The sequence below is a fragment of the Budorcas taxicolor genome, chromosome 14 (genome assembly GCF_023091745.1).
Source record: "Budorcas taxicolor isolate Tak-1 chromosome 14, Takin1.1, whole genome shotgun sequence".
NCBI classification, from domain to species: domain Eukaryota; kingdom Metazoa; phylum Chordata; class Mammalia; order Artiodactyla; family Bovidae; genus Budorcas; species Budorcas taxicolor.
This window is the reverse complement of record NC_068923.1, coordinates 22,778,735-22,804,136: the sequence shown is the minus strand read 5'-3', so window position 1 is coordinate 22,804,136 and position 25,402 is coordinate 22,778,735.

The window sequence follows — 25,402 nt, the reverse complement described above, 5'->3', positions numbered from 1 at the left end:
TGTGGTTCCTATCCATCTGGACACCAGGCAGAGGAAAATGTCTGCTACCTCTTTGCCTGGGGAGAAGAGATTTCTAGCAGCCAGGAGACACAGAGATTCATGAAATGTACATTTCTCTCAAGTTCTTGGTGAAGGTAAAATAAAAGCCCCAGATATGGCTTTGGAATGAGCAGTCAAATAGGCAGTTATATTAGAAGGAATGTGCTTTTTCTCTGAAACAATAGAAAATAAATCCCTTAGCAAGAGCCCCAGGAAAGCTTATTACGTTCATAAAATATTTTTCTTTCCATTTTAGTGCTTGGTAAAGATGACAAATAGAAGACAAATGGTACTTCACTGCTTGTTTTTGTGTGTGTGAACCCCAAAAAAAATTCTGTAAAGATTTAATTTAAAAAAATCTATAAAGTTTCTGAAGGAACTTTGTAGTCTAAAGCTCCCTGGTAAAAAGTCATAATTTGGGGGTGATACACAGAAGGCTTGCAGAATTGCTAATTAAAGAAATTGGCTAAAAAGGAATCATGCTTCCCTGAAACAGTTCTGAATCATCAAGTCTGGGGGCTGAAGAAGGGACACAAGAGATCATTTTGTCATCTCCCAAATCAAACAGTAAACCAGAAAGATCCTCATCTGTTCTTTTCCATAAGCCTCCAGAAAAGAATTCTCATTCTCCCTTGGTAGTATAGCCAGTCAGTGAGTCACTGAGTCAATATTGAGCATTTATTTAGCACCCAGTTCGATATTAATTGGAAAGAATAAAATTGTTCTTGGCATGACTTCGGTAGGCAGGAGAGATGAGACATTCTGGGAATTTGGCTTAGTAAAATTTCTCAAGCTTTAGTCCTCGCCGTTCCCAACTCTCATCATTTTATTAGCCTCCATTCCTTCAGCCATTAAATGCAGATAAAACATTGCTTACTTCACACGGTCAATGAGAAGCTTACAAGAAAAACATGGGCTTGAAGTCGGACAGCCTTGGCCAGGATTTAGATCCTAGCTTGGTTCTTTTGTTATCAGTGTGAAGTGGTCACATCTCTGACTACCTCTCAGCCTGGTTCCGGCATCTGGAAAATGCATGATTGAAGTCCCATGAAGGGCTGCTGTGAAAATCAGAGGTACTTTATACAATATGGTGCATACACATCTGATACATGAGTTACAGTTGTTCATGAGAATGTTGCTGCCACATCAGTAAACAAAAGATGTTTCAGCAGATTCCTTACCAGCTGAGCCACCAGAGAAACCCAAGAATACTGGAGTAGGTAGCCTATCCCTTCTCCAGTGGATCTTCCCAACCCGGGAATCAAACTGGGGTCTCCTGCACTGCAGGTGGATTCTTTATCAACTGCTATGAGGGAAGCCCCAAACAAAGAATGTTTCAGCCATCAAGGCATTGTGGCTGCCCCAAACTGTGCACCCTGAGGGGACTCAGGATGGAGAAAAGCAGGATACTGGCTCTAGAGAGCTAAGGTACAATCAAAGAAATGATTCCAGCGAGCCCAGACTTTTTCTTCTTCTCCTACCTAGAAAAGTACTACATTCATTAGCCTGAGATCTCTGGTTTTCTTTTAACTAACAGTAATCTTCTGATGCTCTGACTCCCCCATCTTTGTTGCAAAAGCTCCTACATATGCAGGCTCCTCTTAGAAGCAGTCCCTCGGCGCTCTCTGAGATGCTGCATCCCGGGTCTAAGTTCGCAGTTTTGTCTGTCGAGTGAAACAACTCTCAACTTTTAGGTTGTGCTCTTTTTTTCAGTTGACACAGCTGCTGTTGAAAGCACTTCATTGACTGTGAATTCGGAATACATTTTAGGAATGGCTGGCTCCACCCAAAGCCCCCATTGGCATCCCATGCAATTGTTGCAGTGACAGTCCCCACTTGGTTGGATAGAAAGGTGAGTTTTCTTTTCTCCCATCACTGCCCACACCCCTCCTCCTCAGTTCTCAACCCCAGTGGACACCTTGAAGCCTCTTACTGTTGGAATCCTCCTGCCTACCTGATGAAGCATCAGATGGGGCAGTGGTAGTCTGGCTCTATGCAAAGGAAACTCACAAATCTTTCAAAGCCAAACAGTAGGAGGATAAGTCAGCTGTATCATCAACCCTGTATCACCAAGCCTAGAAGTTCTTTCCTGCTCTGTTTCATCTGGTCTCATAGACTCAGGCCAGATCAACAGGCCCACTGCTTAAGAAGATAGCCAACCAGGGCAAAAGATGCCAGGCTCTTCCTCTCTTGCCAACATCTCTGCTTCTATGAAGATCCTCCAGAGCCCTGTACCACCAGGAGCAGGGAGAAGGGGTGGGGTGCCAACATTCCAGTCCTTTCAAAGCAAAACTTGATTCACCTTTAGCATTGTCTTCTTAAAGATGCTGAGGGCTCCTTCCTCTTGCCCCCCATTTTTATTTATAAAGTGGGGAAATGGTGGGTGTGGCAAAGACAATGGCAGGTGTGGCAGGTCCGGTTGACCAACCTCTTATTTTTCTTCTTTTTATAGTTAATTTACCTGTTGTATGAGCTACTTCTTACTAAGCCTGAAAGAGATGTCCAGGCCCCCAATTCTGCTAGCAACTTAGTGCTTCTCTCTCTTCGTGTTTTTCTTTGTTATCGGATTTGGATCTTAGCCACCAATGTTGTCAGCATCCTTTGATACCTGACTCATTCTTAATGCTGTCAAGAGATGTCACCTATATAGATTGGACCCAAGCTCAAGTCCTAAACATTGTGGTGATATTGATATTCTGCTTTGGAAATGGAAGAGGGATAAACATGAAGGGAAACTGATCAAAGCAGTTCCTTAGATGTTCTGACAGTCCTATTTTTTACTAAAGATTCTTATATTTGATATTCCTATTTCTTATAAGGTTAACATTACAAAGCAATGTTCTTTTTGTCCAGATAAATAATACATTCGGGGCTAATGTATTTGGTCCCAAGTTCACAGAGACACTTGGATTCTTCTCCATTGCCTACGTCTTGGGTCAGCGTTAACAAGTTTGGGTTGAGAAGCTATTTGTGGGCAATTCTTTTTACTAGTCAGTAGACTGCCTGGTTTACCAAATTTAACTAGCTTATTTTCTCTCCTAACTTTCAAGTCCTTATCTCTTGCTCTCCGATCAAACGGCTAACAATTATTCAAACTTCTCCTTATTTGAAGGCACTTTCCTAGACCATTTCAGAAAGTTCTAGAAACCTAGATGTGTGCTACTGTACAGGAAACTCTGCTCAATGTTACATAGCAGCCTGTTTGGGAGGCAAGTTTGGGGGAGAATTGTAAGGCTGAATCCCTTTGCTGTCCACCTGAAACTATCACAATATTGTTAATCAGCTATATCCCAATATAAAATAAAAGGTTAAAAAATAGAGTTGTGCTACTATAGTACTTTGCACATAATTTAATTAAAGCCTGTTTACCTTGATTTTTAGTTACCTGCCCATGAAGCTCTCTGCTGCCACAAGAGTGGTGACTGGTTACCGGACTACATACCTGTTACCTAGCATATGCCCTAGGGCTTCTAAAAATATCTGTTAGAATGGTCCTCCTATTGAAGAGAAATTCTCATCAAGAAAAATCAAAGCCTTAGCTAAATCAAAATACACTGAGTTTCAATTCCTCTATCACTCTGTCACAGAAAGAAAATAGAGTACTTTGATGATATCGATTCTCTTATAAAGGCCTGCTGTTTTTCACCCAAAACCTTGTGCTTTTATGGCTGCTTAGACATTGATTTCTGGTGAGATATTCAGTTTGTTTGTTTGTTTCCCAGCATGACAAGCTGATGGATCCATATTAGGCCACACTGTCCTGGCTCTCCTTTCATGAGTATGAACTTTCAATTGCTCCTTTTGATCACTTTGACCACTTTTCCCAATCTTCATGAATCATTTACAATCATTGCTAGTGGCTGTCCCAGCTGGACCTTAGGGAAACTGAACCATGCCTATTAGAATGCTTCCCACTTAAAATGTACCAAGATTTTCCCAGGCCACACTAACACCGTGATTAAATCATGGTCATCCTAACACTAGTAGAATATTTCTGCTCCACAAACTCTTATGAGACTCCCATCTGATTCAAATTCCTCCCCACCCAGTACTCCTGAGCTTCACTTAAGAAGTCTCAGGTGTTTGCAGACGCATCCTCTGGGTTGCCATGAGGACCCACCACCTTCCGCCCCTCCTGCTCTGATGTGTCCTGTTGCTGCTGGTCATGAAACCATCATGAAGCTGCCCCACGTCCTCTGTGGTTCTGCTAACACCCACTAAAGAGTGGCATGAGGGACCACTCTTCCATCTAAGAGGAAAGCTAATTCAGCAGGTCCCAGGTGGCTGAGTCTGCACCGTGCTTGTGAAAATGCCCAGCTCCTGTGCAGTTCTGTCACAGCAGCCACCAAGCCTTAGAGACTCCACATTTCATGATGTTTGGGCTAAAACGACTCTTGCAGGTTTTATCCTCCATTCCTTTCCCCCTAGGGTCAGGTAAGAGTGTGGCAGTGAGGCCATGGACAGGGTGAGTGGCAGACATGGGCACTATTCAGAATGACCTTGAACTTCTTTATGAACCATTTATTCCAGGCAAAATCCTTTGTTCAAACTCTGTCTTTGCTTAGAATGATGTTGGCGCTAAGAGACCTCTAGTCTGTTTTGACAGTACAAGGCTCATGGGTCCATTCAAATGGCCTTCAGACATGCCCATATAAATCTGCATCATAGAATTAGTATAGTTTGAGATCAAGCTGTTGTCCTCTTCACATAAAAAAAAAGCAGAGAACTAGCAGCTACACTTCTATGTTGTGTCTTCCTAGTCTACTATTTCTGTACATTGCCCTGTTCACAGATTACTCAGCCATCAAAAAGAATACATTTGAGTCAGTTCTGATGAGATGGATGAAACTGGAGCCGATTATACAGAGTGAAGTAAGCCAGAAAGAAAGACACCAATACAGTATACTAACACATATGTATGGAATTTAGAAAGATGGCAATGATGACCCTGTATGCGAGACAGCAAAAGAGACACAGATGTATAGAACGGACTTTTGGACTCTGAGGGAGAGGGAGAGGGTGGGATGATTTGGGAGAATGTCACTTAAACATGTATACTATCACGTAAGAAACGAATCGCCAGTCTATGTTTGATGCAGGATACAGGATGCTTGGGGCTGGGTGCACAGGGATGATCCAGAGAGATGATGTGGGGTGGGAGGTGGAGAGGGGGGTTCAGGATTGGGAACTCATGTACACCCGTGGTGGATTCATGTCAATGTATGGCAAAACCAATACAGTATTATAAAGTAAAATAAAGTAAAAATAAAAATTAAAAAAAATAAAAGTGTTCTGTTTCTGGGATCATTGTCACCTGTTTTAATCCACAGATGAGGAAACTGTGGATACCAAAGGCAGACTGTGGTCTTCCTTGTTGCCCAAGAAATAGGTGAAACAGTTTAGGTTAAATTTGCTGATGTCCAGTTGATAAGTTGTGTCTGACTCTTTGTGACCCCATGGACTGAAGGCTTCCCTGTCCTTCACTATCTCCCAGTGATTGCTCAAACTCATGTCCATTGAGTCAGTGATGCCATACAACCATCTCATCCTCTCTCATCCTCTTCTCCTCCTGCCCTCAATCTCTCCCAGCATCAGGGTCTTTTCCAATGAGTCAGCTCTTTGATCAGGTAGCCGAAGTTTTGGAGCTTTAGCTTCAGCATCAGTCCTTCCAATGACTATTCAGGGTTGATTTCCTTTAGGATTGACTGGTTTGATCTCCTTGCAGTCTAAGGGACTCTCCAGAGTCTTCTCCAGTACCACAGTTCAAAAGCATCAACATAAGCACTATTTTGGACACATTAAGGAAGAAGGAAAAACTAGGTCTGACCACTGCCTTTCATAAAATTGATTACTGACATAAGGGAGCAAAGAGAAAACACGGAGTTATTGCTGCATTGTATCTTTATATGGAATACAAGGCCACTTCCATGTGATAAAGTCAGAGTGGATACACCATCACAGGCATGGAGAATAGTGGATGACAAACTTGCATACTTTGTGCTTCAGTATTTGTGTGTATGAGCTAAACATCTGAAAGAGATCTTGAAAACTATCTAATACTGGAGAAAACTAGAAAATGGAGTATGAAACTTTCTAAGCTCTAAGAGTTTGTGAGTTTTACTAACAAATGCTGTAGGCTAAGAAATGGCCTTTCATATTTTCCCTTTTGAATCTGTACTTACAAGACTGTTAGCAATTTTTTCCATATAATAAGATGTCAGATTCCTAAGAGCGCTTGACAACATCCATCTCCAAGGACTGTTCCTCATTGACCATGGTTGCAACTGAATCATATTAAATTTGGGAGAAAAATATACCTTTTTTATCATCTGTGAGCAAATATCTACCTAATGACAGAGCCCATGTAACATTTATACATAGATCTAAAGCACTAGCATCTTGGGAGAAATGATAGAAAATGAAGAAGGTCATTTTGGTTTATTACATCAGATTCTTGCAAAGCTTCAGAGACTTTTGAGCTAATTCTATATTTTTTTACATTTACCATTTCACTGCCTAGCTGCATTCTGTATAGCCATATGTCTTTACTTTAAGACCCATTTAAAAATTGCAAAACATCTTCTTATGAAGCATTACATTTTATACAGAAATATAAAGCAATCGAATAGCTTGAGAAAGGCATTATATTTCAAGAAATACTCCTACAGTGCTGGCTTAAGAGTGCTTCAAAACTCAACTTATGGTGGTCATTTTGTGTAGGAATTTTGAGTCCCAATATTCTTTTTTCTGCCCTCACCTTCCACCCTTTGATAATATAATCATTGATACTATCGTTTTGACAAACAGGTAATACACGTCACTTTCTTACTGGAGTCAAATAAGATATATACACATGATCATTTCTGGAAGAGGGAAAACGTTGCAGGTTTATGCTGCTTGGTCTAGGACTGGAAGGAGTAGCCATCTATCCAGTGTCCTGTGGGCATTTCTCTGGGGCAATCTTATCTTCTGGGACTATGATTATCTAACATATAGTCAGGACTTGGTAACTGACATGTGCTTGTGGCTGGTTAGCAGGGGCAACAGTAATAACAAGGAGGACTTCATGGGAGGTGGGCTAGGCGCCATGCATGTATGCATGCTAAGCTGCTTCAGTCATGTCTGACTCTTTGTGACCCTATGGACCTTAGCCCACAGGCCCTTCTGTTCAAGAGATTCTCCAGGCAAGAACACTGGAGTGGGTTGCCGTTCCCTTCTCCAGGGGATCTTCCCAGCCCAGGGATCCCACCTGAGTCTCTTATGTCTCCTGCATTGGCAGGCGTGTCCTTTACCACTATCACCACCTGGGAAGCCCGGGCTAGGCACCAATATGGCATCAAAACCAACACTTATGCAACCTGGAAATAAAAGAAGAGTGCTCAGTGTCTTCCATTCTTAGGCAGGAAGACACTGAACACCTGCCAGCCAACCTTCCCATCTAGGTCCATTGGCTGACACTGAGAACTTCACTTCTACCCCAGCTCCAGAAGCACTGGAGAGAGTACATCTGATCTGGCCTCTCTCTTTACTTGTTACCCACAGGAGGCCATGAGATTAGAAAGAGCATCATATGTTTTAGACCATAGCTACCCAGATGGCAATAGTAGCCTCCTAACTCATCTTCTGCTATATTTGTCTCCCTACAGTCTGTTCTCAAGATCCAGAAAGATGTTTTTAAATATTAAGGTATTAAATCTCAACTCTGTTCAAAATCAGTGATCAGTGCAAAGAAATAGAGGAAAACAATAGATTGGGAAAGACTAGAGATCTCTTCAAGAAAATTAGAGATACCAAGGGAACATTTCATGCAAACATGGGCTCAATAGAGGACAGAAATGGTAGAGACCTAACAGAAGCAGAAGATATTAAGAAGAGGTGGCAAGAATACACAGAAGAACTGTACAAAAAGGATCTTCATGACCTGGATAATCACGATGGTGTGATCACTCACCTAGAGCCAGATATCCTGGAATGCGAAGTCAAGTGGGCCTTAGGAAGCATCACTACAGACAAAGCTAGTGGAGGTGATGGAATCCCAGTTGAGCTGTTTCAAATCCTAGAAGATCATGGTCTCAAAGTGCTGCACTCAATATGCAAGCAAATCTGGAAAATCCAGCAGTGGCCACAGGACTGAAAAAGCTCAGTTTTCATTCCAATCCCAAAGAAAGGCAATGACAAAGAATGCTCAAACTACTGCACAATTGCACTCACCTCACATGCTAGTAAAGTAATGCTCAAAATTCTCCAAACCAGGCTTCAACAGCACATGAACCATGAACTTCCAGATGTTCAAGCTGGTTTTAGAAAAGGCAGAGGAACCAGAGATCAACCAACATCCTTTGGATCATCAAAAAAGCAAGAAGGTTCCAGGAAAATATCTATTTCTGGTTTATTGACTATGCCAAAGCCTTTGACTGTGTGAATCATCACAAACTGTGGACAATTCTGAAAGAGATGGGAATACCAGACCACCTGATCTGCCTCTTGAGAAATCTGTATGCAGGTCAGGAAGCAACAGTTAGAACTGGACATGGAAAAACAGACTGCTTCCAAATCGGGAAAGGAGTACATCAAGGCTGTATATTGTCACCCTGCTTATTTAACTTATATGCAGAGTACATCATGAGAAATGCTGGGCTGGATGAAGTACAAGCTGGAATCAAGATGGCCTGGAGAAATGTCAATAACCTCAGATATATGCAGATGACACCACCCTTATGGCAGAAAGTGAAGAAGAACTAAAAAGCCTCTTGATGAAAGTGAAAGAGAAGAGTGAAAAAGTTGGCTTAAAGCTCAACATTCAGAAAATGAAGATTATGGCATCTGGTCCCATCACTTCATGGCAAATAGATGGGGAAACAGTAGAAACAGTGACAGACTTTATTTTTCTGGGCTCCAAAATCACTGCAGATAGTAGCTGTAGCCATGAAATTAAGATGCTTACTCCTTGGAAGAAAAGTTATGACCAACCTAGACAGCATATTAAAAAGCAGAGACATTACTTTGCCAACAAAGGTCCATCTAGTCAAGGCTATGGTTTTTCCAGTGGTCATGTATGGATGTGAGAGCTGGACCATAAAGAAAGCTGAGCGCCAAAGAATTGATGCTTTTGAACTGTGGTGTTGGAGAAGACTCTTGAGAGTCCTTTGGACAGCAAGGAAGTCCAACCAGTCCATCCTAAAGGAAATCAGCCCTGAATATTCATTGGAAGGACTGATGTTGAGGCTGACACTCCAATACTTTGGCCACCTGATGAGAAGAATTGACTCATCTGAAAAGACCCTGATGCTGGGAAAGACTGAAGATGGGAGAAGAAGGGGACGACAGAGGATAAGATGGTTGGATGGCATCACCAACTCAATGGACATGAGTTTGAGTAAACTCCAGGAGTTGGTGATGGACAGGGAGGCCTGGCATGCTGCAGTCCATGGGGTCACAAAGAGTTAGACATGACTGAGCGACTGAACTAAACTGAACTGAATGACACGTGCTCGTTGGTAAAGAATCCACCTGCAGTGCAGCAGACCCCAGTTTGATTCCTGGTTGGGAAGATCTTTTGAGAAGGGATAGGCTACCCAATCCAGTATTCTTGGGTTTCCCTTGTGGCTCTGCTGGTAAAGAATCCACCCACAATGCGGGAGACCTGGGTTTGATCACAAGGTTGGGAAGATCCCCTGGAGAAGGGAAAAACTACCCATTCCAGTATTCTGGCCTGGAGAATTCCATGGACTGTATTGTCCATGGGGTCGCAAAGAGTCAGATATGACTGAGTGACTTTCACTTCACTTTCATGACATGTGGAATGTTAGTTTCCTGGCCAGGGATTGAAACCACACCCCTGCTTTGGAAGTGCAGAGTCTTCACTGCTGAACCACCAGGGAAGTCCCTAGAGTTCCTCCTAATTTCTTGTAGCAACCTCTACAAGGCCTTCCATGATCTGGGCCTCTGTTATTTCCCTGGTTTTGTTTGTTCTCTCTTTTCCAGCTACCATAACATCCTTGTTCTTTTTAAAATATTATATACCTAGGATTTCCCTTGTGGTCCAGTGGTTAAGACTTTGCCTTCCAATGTAGGAAATGCACGTTGAATCCCTGGCCGGGGAGCTAAGATTCCACATGCCATGGGGTCACAAAAGTTTGGAGACGAGTGAACAACTGAGCACTTATTATCTTTATTGTTCATTTTGTTTCCATCTTCTTGGAATATAAGCTCCTAAAGTAAAATAATTTTAGAGTAATTTATTCACTGATGTATCCTAAGCACTTGAAATTGCACCTGGCACACTTGCCGAATGTGAGAATGAACTCACGGATGCACGAATGAAAGTAAATAGGAATTTTTGGATAATGGGAATATCAGTGAGGCAGGAAGCAGCCTGGGGAGAGAAGTGTCCAGTGAGAAATGCCTGGAAGTAGAGAAGTCAAAAGATTTTTTTAAAAAGCCGGGGGCACATAAAATTAAATGTCCTATTGACGTCATCACTGAACTACAGCCCTCTCTTTGGTGGATTAAAAAAAAAAAAAAGATTGAGTCTTGAGAGTCCCTTGGACTGCAAAGATATCAAACTAGTCAATCCTAAAGGAAATCAACCCTGAATATTCATTGGAAGGACTGATGCTGAAGCTGGAGCTCCAATAATTTGGCCACATGATGCAAAGAGCCGACTCCTTGGAAAAGACCCTGATGCTGGGAAAGACTGAAAGCAAAAGGAGAAGAGGGCAACAGAGGATGAGGTGGTTAGATAGGATCACCGACTCAATGGACGTGAACTTGCGCAAACACCTGGAGATAGTGGAGGACAGAGGAGGCTGTCGTGCTACAGTCCATGGGGTCACAAAGAGTCAGACACAACTCAGCAACTGAACAACAACAGCAAATAGTAACTGGAGCAGCCTTCAGCTTTCAAAGTCCACCAGTGAAACAGTGTGGCCAGATACACACTTGGGAGATCCAAGTCAGCACAGGCAGAGAGTAACAGGACAAACACAGAAAGGAAAACTCTAGTTCAGAGGCCAGGAGTCTTCCAGGAACAAAACCTCAGAGGCAGGAGTGATTGGGCCGATTACAGACCTCTAGAAATCAGCTGAAATTGGTGAGCATGGAGGGAAGCAGAGGAACTGCCCACAGGGTGTGAGGTAGGGGCTGGAGATAACTGATGGCAGTTATCCTGGGTGTGGGCGGGAAAGTCCAGGGCCTTTGTATGTTAATACTGTTATATTGTAGTTCTCAACTGGGATAGAATGTATAGAATGTTTAGAAAAGTATAGAATGGCACGGAATTGCCCCAGTAATCTAGAACTGGGTCTACCAGTGGACCTTCTGTCCCACATTGGGAATCTGGGAGTCCTTCCCACCCCTCTCTCTCCTTCCCCCCACATCTACTACTGTAGGGGACGAAAGAGCGGAAGCAGCCAAGTAAGAAGCTTTGGACCCAGTTTATAGAGCTTCCCAGGTAGTTCAGTGGGTAAAGAATCTGCCTGGGAACACAGAAGATGCAGGAGATTCGGGTCCGATCCCTGGGTTGGGAAGATCCCCTGGAGGAGGGTACGGCAACCCACTCCAGTATCGTTGTCTGGAGAATTCCATGGACAGAGGAGTCTGGTGGGCTGCAGTCCATGGGGTCACAAAGGGTCAGACGTGGCTGAAGGGACTGAGCTTGCATGCACAACTCTATGGGCTTGAGTCACAGCTACTCCACGCTGCCGCTGTAAATCCACGGACAATTCATTTCACTTTCCTGAAACTCTTCTTCCACATCTGTAAGTGGGAATTATAAGAGTGGCTATTTTATTGGATTGTTCTAAGGATGACAAGTTAGCATAGGGAAGGCACTCTAAGCCAGGGCACAGGTAATTCCTTAATAAATAAGAGCTAGTCATCTCATCAGTGATAAAATCCTGCTAGCCATGCCTTTTTCAGATATTTATTCATTCATTTATTTGGCTGTGCCTGGTCTTATTGCGGCATGGGGGATCTAGTTCCCTGACCAGGGATCAGGCTAAGGCCCTCTGCACTGGGAACTTGGAGTTTTAGCCACTGGACCACCAGGGAAGTCTCTAAACATGCTTCTCAATAACCCTCTTTTCCAGCTTTATCAAGGTGTACTTGACAAATAAAAATTGTATGTGTTAGCACATTCACATGCTTATACTTTATAAAATGATCACAATCAAGTGAATTAACACATATATCACCTCACATAGTTTTAGGATGAGTAAGTTCTGGGACTCCAATGCACAGCATGTTAATATATCCTAGTATCATAGCTAATAATACTGTGTTGTATACTTGCAATTTGCTAAAAGAGTAGATTTTTAAGTATTCTCACTATACACATAAAAAATGATCTCCAGGGGATCTTCCCAACCCAGAGATCGAACCCCGATGTCCTGCATTGCAGGCAGATTCTTTACCATCTGAGCCACCAGGGAAGCCCATGATAACTGGAGTGGGTAGCCTATTCTGTCTCCAGGGGATCTTCCCGACCCAGGGACTGAACCGGGGTCTCCCGCATTGCAGGTGGATTCTTTACTAGCTGAGCTACCAGGGAAGCCCATACACATAAAAAAGGTAATTTAATTGTTTTACAGCATGTGTCCCCTCCACTCCATCCAGACCATCTTATTTCCCTTCTTCTCATTCTGTGGCAATTCACCCTTCAGAACAACTCTGTATTATTTTTCTGTAGAACACATCCCCAGCCAAATTAAAAACAACCAAGGATTCCATGTTGCCTGAAAAGGCCACAAAGCTTTCGCAATTTCATGGCCCCAGCACTACCAGTTTTCTCTCCTACCACAGCCTGTCTTCTAAAGATACTGACTTTTTTCCACGTATCTGTTTTCTGGGCCAGCCATGCCCTCTGTCCCCACTTCCCTCACTCAGTAAGGCAGTCATCGATGAAGGCATGTTCCCGGGAAGGCATGTTCCTGGGAAGGCATGTTCTCGGGAAGGCATGCTGAAATCTTACTGAGAACTCACTGGCAAAAGCCTCAATTCTAAGAACTGTTCTCTGCTTCGTTCTGACGTAAAAGAGGAGAAAAGGCTGGAAGCAAACGCACATTCAGTAAATTGCTTTTAACTTGTGATTTCCAGGTTCTAAGAGCTGTTTCCTACCTAGTGCAGGGCAGCCCTGCCCAACCTCTGTCTTACCTCCCCGTCTCACCTTTACCCGCCAGCCTGCAGCCCCGGAGATGTCCCTCCACGGCTTAGCAACTGCACAGCTGCCTCTGATTCTGAGAGGAGGGGCTAGGCAGGAGCCAGGAAAGCAGTTAAACAAAATGAGTCAGGACAATAAGAAAAATGCCGATATTATGATTGTTGGTGCACATACGTGTCTTTCCTACTCTCACCTCTTTGCCACCTGCCCAGATAATGCGTGCATCACAGGAGAGCACACGCAGAGCACACGCACACAAGTCAGACCCTGCCATTCCATGTGTACTGGTTGCTGTTGTCTACCGTCTCTCCCTAATCTCCCTCTCACTAAAATGGAAATCCCCTGGGACTTGGTCTTTTGTTCTCTATTATATATCGATCCTTGGGTCAGGAAGATCCCCTGGAGGAGGGCATGGATACCCACTCCAGTATTCTTACCTGGAGAATCCTGTGGACGGAGGAGCCTGGCGGGCTACTGTTCACGGAGTTGCAGAGTCCAATATGACTGAAGCGACTTAGCACTCACCCACGTTGTACACCCTTGCACAGTATAGTAGTAACACATGGTAGATTCTGGACAAATATCAATAGATGGATGGATGACTGAATGGTGAAAACAGCTCATTAACATCTAACAGAACTTTCCTACTCCTTAATTGCACTAGCTTAAGTCAGGACTTAAATCTTTTAATGAATGAGTGATGAATGAATGGATGGATGGTGGAAGACCTCACGAAACAAAATCAGTAGAAGTTTTGCTACTTCCTAACTTCACAGTCTTAAGTCAGGACTTAAGCCTCTCTGGATCTCAGTATTCTCATCTATGAAAACCTCACAAAAGCATCTTAAAAGACAAAAACTTACCAAAGAAAGAATTAAATCTCTTCATACCTCCATGCCCAGTTCTACACCATCATCTCTCTGGAGACTTGAGTTGTTCCTCTAGACAGCATCCGACGGGCCTTCAGTTTCCATCTCTATTTCCTGTGTATCATTATCACGAATGATCACTGTGGTCCAAGAGTGTGCTGCGAAGAAGAACAGAATTTAAAGATTGAGAGGCAGCCACCTGGTAGACCAATGAGGGCCAGCAGAGAACACGAGAAACACATCAGGGAGGCATTAGGGGCACTTTCTGATAAAATCCGGCACCCCACTCCAGTACTCTTGCCTGGAAAATTCCATGGACCGAGGAGCCTGGTAGGCTGCAGTCCATGGGGTCGCGAAGAGTCGGACACGACTGAGCGACCTCACTTTCACTTTCACTTCTGATAAAATCAAGAAATTCACAGGAAGAAAGGAAAACAAAGAGTTAAAAATAAAGTGGTAAATACAGCCAAACGTCCGCACTTCTAAGGTGAGCAAACCATGCAAGATACCAGAGGAGTCTCAGGACTCAGCACAGTGAAGCAGCGGGATCTCGAGTCGGCCATTTGCATCCCAGGTGAAGGGGAACAGCGCCACCCAGTGTTCTGAAGCCCGAACCCACCCAGCTTTTCAACATTTCCCACGACTGGAAGAATTTGAGAATCTCTCAGCTAAAACATATTTGGGGGTGAAGTATAAACAGTTGATTCATCGCCAAGTGCAAATGATGCCAACATTCATTTAATCCATTTTATGCTTTGAGAGAGGGAGGATGGATTGGGAAATGAAAAAGAAGATAAGAGGGGCTTGAAAGTGAAAAGTGAAGTCTCTCAGTCGTGTCCGACTCTTGGCGACCCCATGGACTGTAGCCCACCAGGCTCCTCCGTCCATGGGACTTTCCAGGCAAGAGTGCTGGAGTGGGGTGCCATTGCCTTCTCCAGGGAGTGGGGCTTGAGGGTTCCAGTTAATACGGCCCTGCAGAGATGGCAGAGAGGGCAGTCAACACAGACAGCGGGGCTCAGAGGCTTCTAGTTTTGCAGAGGTCTTCCATTCAGCAGGGGGAGGATAAACAGGAAGCTTGTATTAACCTACCCATTGTGCTCAGGTGTAGGGAGCACGGGCAAAACTGTAGCAATCCTCAGGGCTCAGTCCTCAGTGGTGTTGGACTCTGTGACCCCATGGACTGTAGCCCACCAGGCTCCTCTGTCCATGGGATTTTTCAGCCAAGAATACAGGAATGGATTGCCATTCCCTTGTCCAGGGGATCTTCCCAACCCAGGGATGGAGCCCATATCTCCTGCACTAGCAGGCAGACTCTTTAACACTTAGCCACCCGGCAAGCTCAACAATCCCCACAATAGAAGCAAATGTGAAGGTCGTGGGAACAGAGAAGGGGGCAATTAACTAGACACCAGAAAAAGATGCCAGGTAGCAGGAGTCCTCATCCCAGCTTGACCATTTCTTCGCTGTGGGTCCAAGACAAGTTACCTTAAATCTGAGTCTCAGTTTCCTCTGTGAAAACAGGGACGGTGATAATAACCATAGCACACTGCAAGGATTAAACAGCTTGAGGTATCCGAGAAAGCCTAATGTCGTGCCTAATGCCTATAAACATTTCCTACTTGTGATTTCCTATTACAGAAGAAACTGCAGACAGGGTTTCATTGGAAAAGCAACCTCCACAAAAAGAGAAAGACAAATACCATCTGATATCACTTATATGTGGAATCTAAAGTATGACACACAAGGCCTTATCTATGAAACAGAAACAAACTCACAGACACAGAGAACAGACTTGTAGTTACCAAGGGGGATGAGGGTGGGGGAGGAATGCATTGGGTAAGGATTAACAGAGGCAAACTATCATGTATAAGCTGGATAAACAACAAGGTCTTACTGTACAGCACAGGGGAAAGTATTCAATATCCTATGATTAAAAAAATTATGAAAAAGAATGTATGAGGACTTTTCTGGTGCTCCAGTGTTAAGACTCTGTGCTTCCAATGCAGGGGGCACGGATTCGATCCCTGGTCAGGGAACAAGAATCCCACATACCATGTGTCATGGCTTAAAGAGAAAAAAAAGAGAAAGAAAAAATGCATGTATCTGTGTAACTGAATCAACTGGGGTGCATAGTAGTCAACATTGTAAATTAGCTAAACATCAGTAAAATAAGTTTTTTTCAAAAGTGACCTTTGGGATACATCCCAAAGAAGCAGATGTTCCATTTTCTAGGGTAAGGAACTCTTATCCACACTAATTAAGGGACTAGTTCAAGAACAGTGAGAACCGAAGTAGCCGTTCTTCCGCCCAGCCAGATACATGACTTTTGCAAGAGGTCAGTGGGTAACAGCTGTCACAGGAAGGTCACCCAGACATCCCAAAGAATCAGCAGGTTACCCCCAGGTGGAGAGAGCAAACACCCTTCCTTGAAGATCCACAGATTGAAGCCTCCAGTCTGAGGTTGTGTCCCAGAGGTTGTCTCACAGACTGTGACCAAAAACTGCAGGTCAGGGTGGTATGTATCACAGACCGCAATAAAAACCATGCTTTGTGAGGGCAGTCTGCTGCTTTTCAGCCTCTAATAGAAAGCGTTGTTACTGGAGAAGGGGAGATTTATCCCATTCCAGAGACGTGGCTTCTCAAAAGCACCAGTAATTTCCTGGCTGGTGGGCAACACAGAACAGATCTCTCAGCTCTCACACTGGAATTTGCAGATTCTTCTAACTCCTGATCAACCATCACAGCAGCGCTTCAGGTGAGAGGAAATAGGTATCTGCTGTGAAAATGAAAAGCTTTCTTTCCCTCCGCTCTGCTCAGAGGAAGGAAAAGCTTCGGCTTATCTCTATGCCTCGCTTACAGCGCCACCTAGCGTCCTGAAGCAAGTGCTTTCCTAAATAGGAGATATTTTCCCTTTGGGAATCTTGTGGAATCCGTGCTCTTCACTTAGTGTGATAATCTCTAGATCCATCCCTGTTGCTACAGATAATATTATTTCATTTTTATGGCTGAGTAGTATCCCACTGTATAAACATACCACATCTTTATCCATTTATCTGTCGTTGGACATTTAGGTTGCTGCCGTGTCTTGGCTGCTGTAAATTGTGCTGCTGTGAACACTGGGGTATGTGTATCTTTTCAAACTATGTTTTTTTCCAGATGTATGCCCATTAATGAAATATCAGTAACTTATGGTAGCTTTATTATGTGTGTAATCTAGAAAATGTGATAGAAACGAACTTATATACAAATTAGAAATAGATCCACAGACGGAGAAAACTGAAAGAGGGTAACTGTGGTGAATTCCTAACCCCCAGTATCTCTGATGTGACTGTCTTTGGAGACAGACTCTACAAAGAGGTAACTATTTTAAAATGAGGTCACATGGGTGGACCCTAATCCAGTGTGACTGATGTCCTGATGCATGAGACAGGGTGCTCAGGGCTGGTGCACTGGGGTGACCCTGAGGGATGGGATGGGGAAAGAGGAGGGAGGGAGGTCCAGGATGGGGAACACATGAACACCCATGGCTGATTCATGTCAGTGGGTGGCAAAAAAAACACAGCAATATTGTAAAGTAATTAGCCTCCAATTAAAATAAATTAATTAAATTTTTTAAAAAAGAGATTAGGACACAGAGAAGCGACCATGTAAGACACAGGGAGAAGACAGCCATCTATAAGTAAAGGACAGAGGCCTCAGAAGAAACCGACACTGCTGACACCTTGATCTTGAACTTCTAGCCTCCAGAAGGCTGAGAAAATAGATTCCTGTCGTTAAGCCGTCAGGGCTGTGACACTGCACCGTGGCAGCCCTAGCAGAATCATACACATTTGTATCCTTCCACACCTTTCTCTTTTCTTTCTTGTGTACACCTACAACATGTGTACACAGAATCAGAGTTCGTTGATCATTTTCACCAAAAGAGTCATATGATGCACATTATTCTGCAAGATGCTTTTGCTACCAAAAAAAAATGCATATTGCAAAAAATCAGTTGATGTCAAGCTACTATTGACACCTGTTCCCTAATCTTCTAATGTTTGTATAACGTACACAAATATAATTTTATATAAACGTGATCATATGCATACTGGGTTTGCGGAGGCCTATTTGGTTGGTTGGTTGGCTTTTTTGGTGTGTTTTCTTTTCTTCCTTTTGTTATCTGAGGCTTGTTTCACCTTCTCTTCCTTCATACTCAGAAGAAACCAAATTAGCAACGTCAAATGTGTCCTTGTTCCCATACTTTTCTCTGGGCCATGTCATCTTTTTAGTGCCTAAGTTTTGTCATACAGGACGCCTAAGAGTTGATGGCTGTAGTCCATGGTTGTGGCTTCATCCCCATCAAGTGATTCCCATCATACAGTTCGCAGTGGAGCCTATCTATTCCCATGGTCTCAGGGATTGAAATGAAATTCCCCTCCCACCCTCCCCCACCCATATAAACACTGCCCAAAATCTGGAGTGGAAGAAACATGGCTGACCGTACATGGACTGAGATATGATTGCATTTGTGTACACACAAGACACCCAGTGGAGAGTCTCAAGTTTGGCTGGAAAAGTCAAACTGTGCAGTGGCCACTGGACACCCTTAATAGTAAGTCCAATAAGAACCATTTTTATCTCCCTTATTTCACCCTCCCTGTCCCACACAAGCATTTAGATGACAATATAAGAACTAGGCAACTAGAATGGAGGTCCTTAAAAGCAGCTCAGGTGTGTTGATAGCTATCAGTATTGTTTTTGTGTAATAGTAGTAGCTTATCTCCAATGACAGCAAAATTTCAGACCCCAGGGTCTGTGCCCTCATCAGTCAGCAAAATATAAAGATAGGAGGAGTGGTTTCCATTTATCTCCCCTTCAAAGAATCCAGTTATTGAACCACCTCTGTTGACCTTCAAGGTGACCCGCCTTCAGCAGGCAGAGGCAACATGGATCAGAGAGATTCCAGATTCAACAAGAGAAGGGAGCAGGGCCATCCTACAGAGGTGGCCCTGGACGCACGTGTTCAGAAGATGACTCTGTGGCCCCTGCACTCACGCTCTTTGGTGCTACACGTCAGCATGTCATCAGCATGTCTGTGCCCTATCCTCGGGTTTTATTTCCAGAAACTCTGATCTCATCTCTTTTCCCAACTGTTAGACACAGGTTCATTTGGGCTCAGACATGCTAGAAATATCTTGTAGTTTCAAAAAGATAAGCCTCAAGGTTTTTATCTTTCAAAGGAGGTTCTTGCAAGGCTTCACTGAAAGCAAGCACATAAAGTGCTTTGCATAGCACCTGGCTCTCAAGGGTAAAGGTGCAACGAAAGATCCCTGTGTTTACAGAGGTGGAGACAGACAGGAGAGCAGGGGGTTTCTTGAGCCTGTGGTCAAGGGGCTAATGCCTCCATCTCCTGGTAAATCAAGAATATGATAAGACAACATTCTCATGCAAGTAGTCAAAATTCTCTTTCTAGTGCATCCTTTTATGTCTTTTTAGCAGAATCTTGATGAATTATAGCCATTCATGTCTTGACAGAGAAGCTGGATTGCACAAATTTGACAATCTGTTCACCTTTTGCTTCAGTCTCTTGCTAAAAGAGACAGTGTGTGTGTGGGGTGTGTGTGTGTGTGTGTGTGTGTGTGTGTATTCTTTTACTATGTCCAGGCTCTTTACCTACGTTACCTCATTGAAGTGAAGTGAAGTTGCTCAGTCGTCTCCGACTCTTTGCAACCCCATGAACTGTAGCCTACCAGGCTCCTCCCTCCATGGGATTCTCCAGGCAAGAGTACTGGAGTGGGCTGCCATTTCCCACCTCATTGAAGTGGGTAGTAAATCCTCATTCTACAAACGAGGATAAAATGTTACAGTGTTAAGGAAATGCTTCTTTCTCTCTTTTGATGTAGTTTATTAGTATCTAAAATGGCCTTGTTGGTTTACATGCTTAATTATTTACTATTTTTCTCACCTACTAGAGGATGATCTCTTGCATCTCTAGCACAATGTCTAGGACATAACTGGTGTTCAGTAAATTCCTATCAAAAGAGAAATGTACAAGGAGAATACACCTTTCTGAAAAGATTTGACCAGCCTGAACCATAGGGAGCAACCCAGGAGTCCCAGGTGATTAAAAAAAAAAAAATCACTAGGTTATTGGACATCTATTAAAATCTTGAACATGTGCTTTCCTGGAAAATTACTTGACTCCTAGGAAAATATTAAAATTCTAACTTTAAAAAAATAAATAAAATAAAATAAACTTCTAACTTTTACTGTAATCAGTTAATATCACTTCCAGGTGATACCGACTCCTTTCTTTCTACACATTTTATCCATACTACCAAGTCTCCAACTAGAGAACAGAAACAAATATTTAAAAACCATCCCTGAATCCCAAAATACTCAGAAAATTCTCTTTATTCTTCTACTAAATTCTTGGAGATTTTCACTGATGAACCGTAGTCCAATTTCATATTTGTTGTTTGTGGTACAATAATATCCCAGTAAGATCTACAGATACACGTATGTGCGCGTTTGTGCTCAGTCGTGTCCGACTCTTTGTGATCCTATGGACTGCAGCCCACCTCTGCAGGGAGGTGGGAGAGGAGACTCAGGCTCCTCTGTTCATGGGATTTTCTTGGCAAGAATACCGGAGTGGGTTGCCAGGCCCTTCTCCAGGGGACCTTCCTGACCCAGGGATGGAACCCATGTCTCTTGCGTTTCCTGCATTGGTAGGTGGGTTCTTTACCAGCTAAGCCACCAGGGAAGCCCTACAAATATATGTATAGGCAACCTAAAACTATGCTTCTGCCTGGTATAGAAAGGTATGTTCAAAAGTATCCTTTGAGATATCTTTCCGAGTAAAGTTGCTGCAGGGCTGTACTCTCATTATTGTGGTTTGATTCCTTATTCTTACATGAAGGTGAGACTATATTGATGATCAAGATGATCTTAGGCCTTTGTGCTTGTACAGAGATGCTCCAGTTAAGTGCAACAGCGTGCAGGGAATCACTATAAGATATTTGGTTGTTGAACTTCCTGCAGCACACAAGGGCAATAATGGATTTTCAGCATCTTTTTAATATTTTAACCGTCTCTCCTAACACTTGCAAACTGCCTTTTAAGGAATACAGGAAAACATAGCTCTAACCCAGCTACAATTTTTAAGAAGAAAAACATAGTTAAATGGCAGTGGTGATAAAAATTAGACTAAAGGCTCCCTAAATGGGGGCTGTGACCGGCACACCAAGCACAGGCGGCTGAGACCAGTGCACTAAGCGCGGCCAAGAGGAGCGGCCCCACGTCAGAGGTCAGGGGCGGCGGCCGGGAGAAGCAATCCCAAGCCCGAGGCCAGGGGCAGCTGCCAGGAGGAGCAACCCCACCTCCAAGGAGCGGTGGCTGCGTGGGCGCAGGAGGGCCTAGAGGAGCTATCCCATGTTGAAGGTCAGGAAGGACAGCGGTAAGGAGATACCCTTCGTCAAAGGTAAGGAGCAGCGGTGAAGAGATACCCCACGCCCAAGGTACGAGAAACCCAAGTAAGATGGTAGGTGTTGCAAGAGGCCATCAGAGGGCAGACACACTGAAACCATACTCACAGAAAACTAGTCAATCTATCACACTAGGACCACAGCCTTGTCTAACTCAACGAAACTAAGCCATGCCCACGGGGCAACCCAAGACGGGCGGGTCATGGTGGAGAGCTCTGACAGAATGTAGTCCACTAGAGAAGGGAATGGCAAACCACTTCAGTATTCTTGCCTTGAAACCACATGAACAGTATGAAAAGGCAAAATGATACGATACTGAAAGAGGAACTCCCCAGGTCTGTAGGTGCCCAACACGCTACTGGAGGTCAGTGGAGAAATAACTCCAGAAAGAATGAAGGGATAGAACCAAAGCAAAAACAATACCCAGCTGTGGATGTGACTGGTCATAGAAGCAAGGTCCAGTGCTATAAAGAGCAATACTGCATAGGAACCTGGAATGTCAGGTCCATGAATCAAGGCAAATGGAAGTGGTCAAACAGGAGATAGCAAGAGTGAACGTCGACATTCTAGGAATCAGAGAACTAAAATGGACTGGAATGGGGGAATTTAACTCAGATGACCATTATATCTACTACTGAGGGCAGGAATCCCTCAGAAGAAATGGAGTAGCCATCATGGTCAACAAAAGAGTCTGAAATGCAGTACTTGGATGCAATCTCAAAAACGACAGAATGATCTCTGTTCGTTTCCAAGGCAAACCATTCAATATTACGGTAATCCAAGTCTATGCCCCAACCAGTAACACTGAAGAAGCTGAAGTTGAATGGTTCTATGAAGACCTACAAGACCTTTTGGAACTAACACCCAAAAAAGATGCCCTTTTCATTCTAGGGGACTGGAATGCAAAAGTAGGAAGTCAAGAAACACCTGGAGTAACAGGCAAATTTGTCCTTGGAATGCGGAGTGAAGCAGGGCAAAGACTAATAGAGTTTTGCCTAGAAAATGCACTGGTCATAGCAAACACCCTCTTCCAACAACACAAGAGAAGACTCTACACATGGACATCACCAGATGGTCAACACCGAAATCAGATTGATTATATTCTTTGCAGCCAAAGATGGAGAAGCTCTATACAGTCAACAAAAACAAGACCAGGAGCTGACTGTGGCTCAGATCATGATCTCCTTATTGGCAAATTCAGACTTAAATTGAAGAAAGTAGGGAAAACCGCTAGACCATTCAGGTATGACCTAAAGCAAATCCCTTATGATTATACAGTGGAAGTGAGAAATAGATTTAAGGGCCTAGATCTGATAGATAGATTGCCTGATGAATGATGGACTGAGGTTCGTGGCATTGTACAGGAGACAGGGATGAAGACCATCCCCATGGAAAAGAAATGCAAAAAAGCAAAATGGCTGTCTGGGGAGGCCTTACAAATAGCTGTGAAAAGAAGAGAGGCAAAAAGCAAAGGAGAACAGGAAAGATATAAGCATCTGAATGCAGAGTTCCAAAGAAAAGCAAGAAGAGATAAGAAAGCCTTCTTCAGCGATCAATGCAAAGGAATAGAGGAAAAGAACAGAGTGGGAAAGACTAGAGATCTCTTCAAGAAAATTAGAGATACCAAGGGAACATTTCTTGCAAAGATGGGCTCGATAAAGGACAGAAATGGTCTGGACCTAACAGAAGCAGAAGATATTAAGAAGAGGTGGCAAGAATACACAAAAGAACTGTACAAAAAAGATCTTCATGACCCAGATAATCATGATGATGTGATCACTCATCTAGAGCCAGACATCTTGAAAAGTGAAGTCAAGTGGGCCTTAGAAAGCATCATTACGAACAAAGCTAGTGGAGGTGATGGAATTCCAGTGGAGCTATTTCAAATCCTGAAAGATGATGCTGGGAAAGTGCTGCACTCAATATGCCAGCTAATATGGAAAACTCACCAGTGGCCACAGGACTGGAAAAGGTCAGTTTTCATTCCAATCCCAAAGAAAGGCAATGCCAAAGAATGCTCAAACTACCGCACAATTGCACTCATCTCACATGCTAGTAAAGTAATGCTCAAAATTCTCCAAGCCAGGCTTCAGCAATACGTGAACTGTGAACTTCCTGATGTTCAAGCTGGTTTTAGAAAAAGCAGAGGAACCAGAGATCAAATTGCCAACATCTGCTGGATCATGGAAAAAGCAAGAGAGTTCCAGAAAAAACATCTATTTCTGCTTTATTGACTATGCCAAAGCCTTTGACTGTGTGGATCACAAGAAACTGTGGAAAATTCTGAAAGAGATGGGAATACCAGACCACCTGATCTGCCTCTTGAGAAATCTGTATGCAGGTCAGGAAGCAACAGTTAGAACTGGACATGGAACAACAGACTGGTTCCAAACAGGAAAAGGAGTACGTCAAGGCTGTATATTGTCACCCTGCTTATTTAACTTATATGCAGAGTACACCACGAGAAACGCTGGACTGGAAGAAACACAAGCTGGAATCAAGATTGCCAAGAGAAATATCCATAACCTCAGATATGCAGATGACACCACCCTTATGGCAGAAAGTGAAGAGGAACTAAAGAGCCTCTTGATGAAAGTGAAAGAGGAGAGCGAAAAAGTTGGCTTAAAGCTCAACATTCAGAAAACGAAGATCATGGCATCCAGTCCCATCACTTCATGGGAAATAGATGGGGAAACAGTGGAAACAGTGTCAGAGTTTATTTTGGGGGGCTCCAAAATCACTGCAGGTGGTGACTGCAGCCATGAAATTAAAAGACACTCCTTGGAAGAAAAGTTATGACCAACCTAGATAGCATATTCAAAACTAAGGTCCATCTAGTCAAGGCTATGGTTTTTCCTGTGGTCATGTATGGATGTGAGAGTTGGACTGTGAAGAAGGCTGAGCGCCAAAGAATTGATGCCTTTGAACTGTGGTATTGGAGAAGACTCTTGAGAGTCCCTTGGACTGCAAGGAGATCCAACCAGTCCATTCTGAAGGAGATCAGCCCTGGGATTTCTTTGGAAGGAATGATGCTAAAGCTGAAACTCCAGTACTTTGGCCACCCCATGTGAAGAGTTGACTCATTGGAAAAGACTCTGATGCTGGGAGGGATTGGGGGCAGGAGGAGAAGGGGGAGACAGAGGATGAGATGGCTGGATGGCATCACGGACTCAATGGACGTGAGTCTGAGTGAACTCCGGGAGTTGGTGATTGACAGGAAGGCCTGGCGTGCTGCGGTTCATGGGGTAGCAAAGAGTTGGACATGACTGAGTGACTGAACTGAATTGAACTTACTTCCTAGGACATTTTAATAACACTCAGTTTTGTTGAGCCTGAAATTGGAAACCTGGTAATTAGCAATACTGATTTACTATCAAGGCACAAGAAATCCTTGACCTATGACTGTCCAGTCTATAAGGACACAGGCAGAGTTTCCGGTTTTTTGTTTGTTTGTTTGTTTTTCTTTCCTCATCTTCTTTGGTGTTTCCAAAAAATCTGCTTATTAATACAATGAGGAAGAATCTCAGAGGACATGCAGTTGATATCCTTCTTTTAACCAATGAGAATGCGGGGGCAAAGAAGGATCTTCTTAAGTTCAAGAAGCAAGATGGACTGACAAGATGGCAAGGAATCTTTTTCACTTCTAGTTAAAATGATAAAATAAATTATACCAAAATAACTCATATTCTTCCTACTCAGTATACCAGTTTCATTCATACATGCATAAGGATTTGTGTAATCGGCATGAGAGGGATGGTTAGTTTCTTTTTTTATTCATTTTTATTAGAGTATAGTTGCTTTACAATGCTGTGCTGGTTTCTGCTGTACAGCAAAGGGAATCAGCTATGCGTTTACATATATGCTCTCTT